The sequence below is a fragment of the Hibiscus syriacus genome, unplaced genomic scaffold, assembly GCF_006381635.1.
Source record: "Hibiscus syriacus cultivar Baekdansim isolate YM2019G1 unplaced genomic scaffold, ASM638163v2 tig00003715_pilon, whole genome shotgun sequence".
Classification (NCBI taxonomy): domain Eukaryota; kingdom Viridiplantae; phylum Streptophyta; class Magnoliopsida; order Malvales; family Malvaceae; genus Hibiscus; species Hibiscus syriacus.
In genome coordinates this window covers 1,842,701-1,846,091 of record NW_024061980.1, presented here as the reverse complement: position 1 = coordinate 1,846,091, position 3,391 = coordinate 1,842,701, and the positions used below count along the sequence as shown (strand labels likewise).

At 39.6% G+C, this 3,391-nt stretch overlaps 1 pseudogene; it reads right to left on the bottom strand.

The window, feature by feature from the left end:
* Nucleotides 1–289: 289 nt before the first annotated feature.
* LOC120179703 lies at nucleotides 290–3,180 on the bottom strand (annotated as a pseudogene).
* Between the last annotated feature and the right edge of the window lie 211 nt (nucleotides 3,181–3,391).

Genomic DNA, 3,391 nt, shown 5'->3' with positions numbered 1-3,391 from the left:
CTTCTTGGGGTCCAATTCTGTTTATTTGTTTACCTGAACTTATTAGTTAGTCCAGTCAAAGAAAAGTGGTTACATCATAATGATTGAACTCATTTCTTTCTGTTTTCTGGTTTTGCTTTTAAGATGTGTGGAATTGTGATGCATGTATTCTTGAGAATACGTTTATCTGTCTTCAAACTCCAATGTCATCCTAATTATGAAAATTTTGAAACTTGTAAACAGAGTTTTCCAGAATAAGTGGCTAAATTCTCCTGTTTCTCAGCTTTAATATGACTGGAAAAGGAAGTTGTTCAACTGTAAAGAATTTCCACCTTGTAATGTATTTATATACGTAAATGTTGAAAAAAAAATCAACTCCACCTTTGTTTACAGGCTAGTGAAACGAAGAAAATTTACAGGCATCTCTTAGTGATTAGCTACACACTAGATCCCCATTCGGAAGTGTAACCAAATTCATTCCTCGTCTACAGAAAAATCTGGCTCTGCGGGTTTCCGCAAGGAGCTGACAACCCCAGAAGAAGACACTGAACATATTATTAACACCCCTCCTAGTAGTGCTTGCTGCTAGCCTGGCTGCACATATAGCCCACCCTGAACCAGGTGCCGGCGCTTCAGCTTCAGCAGCCATCATATGGTTCTCCTTAGCTCGTAGTTATGCCGCTTCCTTTCGTTTTTTAAACCGACACCACGCTGCTTGTATGAAACAGGCAGCCCATGTTCTCCACTGGTGTGAGTGAAAACGGAATTTGTCTTAGCTATTTACTATGCAATCTTCTGAACTGTGATGCCACAAATTTGACGTCTTCGGCTCTGAGAGCAAAGGCCTCTACTTCTGATATCGCTTTAACCGTGCGAGTTGAACATGGGAGAATGACACTAGGACGAGGATCCAACGCCCATGTCAGCAGTTCCTAACCGCAGAAGTCTCCCGGGCCAATCTTGCATGAATTGAAGAATCCGGTACGGCCACCATTTGTACTGTAAGAATCTAGGTGGCCTCTGATTATGAAGAGCATCTTGTTGACTGGATCACCTTCGCGTACTAGGATAGTGCCTTCGGTGCACAATGCGGGTTTAAGTCTCACAGATTGCATCTAACATCCTTTCATGCATTTGATCAAACAGCGGTACCTGTTGATCCCCTAAACATAGTTACATATCAAGCTGTAATTGTTGCATGAGGTCTAATGTTTTCAGGTCTTATAACTTACTCATCGAACAAGGTCAAGACCGAGGTGGCGTTTGATGTCTCTACGTAGATCCAAGGGAAGGCTTTTGAGTAAAGCTTCTTCATCAACTCCTCTTGTAGCTAGCCATTTATACTGATCATATTTTCTCACAGAATGTCTTAACTCAGGAGGAAGTTGCTTGTGACGCATCTATTGCTCAGTATCAGTTCTCTTGATTCTCCACTCTTCCAACCGAACGGCTGTCAATTGAAGGTATGTCTGCCAGTGAAACATTATCACAAAGAAGTTGCCAAAAACAGAAGAAATCAAGTTCATGAAATCAAACGGTATGGGGAATTCCAAGATAACCTATGATACTTTCAGAAGTGTCTATATGTCATTATTCAACATTTTCTAATACAAGCTTCATTCTTACATTTTTCATGAAAAAGTTTTGTGGAAATCACTTGGAGGACTTACTTGCATATTCCCAATGAGCAGTGCAAAGAGAACCAGACCAAGAGTTGCAATAATAATGGCAAAAATTATTTCACCCACATAAGTGCTTGTGTCAAGATTTTGTCCCAAAGAACTGCATGTAATAAGAGACCGAGCATTAGAGTTTAAGCAGTAAATACGTCTTCCAAATGTTTTCTTCAGCATCACTGCAGCTGGAAATACACTTGAAATATCAGGTTCTGTTATTGATTTCTTAAACAGTTCTTAAAAAACTTTCTGAGGGAAACAACTGACCTCAAGTTCCTTAAACCCCACCAGAGGCAATAAAAGTACTTATTGAAGAATGGTGCGGTTGTAACATAGAATGTCAATGCATCACTGTATGTACCAAACTGATAGAAGCCAAAATTCGGACTGCAAATGCCAGTGATATTGCTGGACCTGAACCAGGTATCCCTGCCAGGGTCATTGATCTTGTGGCAATCAAAGTATTTATATTGACAAATTGATTCCTCAAGATCACAAGCACTCCTCCAGCATGCTTCTTGGCGTTCGATAGCGAGAAGGTACCAGCTAGCTCCAAAAACCTTTTTAAGAAAGATTGAAATAAGCTAATTGTTTTACTTAAGCTATCAGTTTAAAATTGGCGTTTTTATGTGTAGAATCATAATCACTTATATGATTATGAACCGAAACATGTTTTTTGTCTTTCTCATCATTGAACTTTGAGATTTGGAATGATCATCCAAATCAAAACCTGCGATGCAAAGATATAGCAAATTGAAGCCTTCGTATTTAGCTGAAGGAAAAAAAATATGGATGCCTTAGTTTTACACATACCTGAGGAAGGGGCAGCACAACTATTAAATCAATCCTGAAACTCTTCTGAAGGTACCTGGAAGCAATCTTCCTGGAATCAATGACAAGCTCTCCTCTCCCAAATACATGAGAAGGAGGCGCCACATAAGCTGTCCGAAACCGAATGAAAATCTGAATTATATAGAAGGCATCAACCAATGATCTAACTATGGTAAGGATAACTTCATGTGGGATTCCAATATCAATGCAGACTTCTTCCCAAACTACTGGCAAATAAAAGAACAAAGGATCCACAAACAATGAGACTATGCATGATACTAGAAAAATCTTATTCCATCGACGGATAACCGGTCCCTGAGGATCCAAAATCTTCTTCTTCACTCTCTCGAAATCATCAGAGAAAACCATGGACAACACTTTAGCTTTTAAGGATTTTCCTGTCCTACTAGTAGGCAACTCTTCCTCATCCTTCTTGGTGCTAGGCTCTGGTATTTTTGTCCCATCAATGTTGTATTTCAGCTTTATCATATTCATTCCATCCCCATTGATGGCGTTGTGGAGCTTTGGCAATTCAAGATCGTCTTGAAATCTGAAAACATGCAATAAGAAAGTAACATCAGTTGTTTGTTCCATAAGACACGTAAAATGAGAGCCGATTGAGATCATCAAAGAACAAAGATGGAACAAACCTTACAGATCTTGAATTACCATACCCCATGGCTTTTCTTCTGATGTCGTTGCCGCCGTTTTAGTTATTAGATGTGATCTGTAGGAGGACGAGATAGAAAATGAGAAGTTTACAATGTTTCCGGCCAATTAACAAACAGTTCATGGATATGAGACCATGAACCAACTGATGTTTAACTAAGGCAAGTGGGGAAGAACACGAAGGCATAAAGAGCAGAAAAGGCCCTTTGCATGGCTACTTGAACCAAGAATCATGT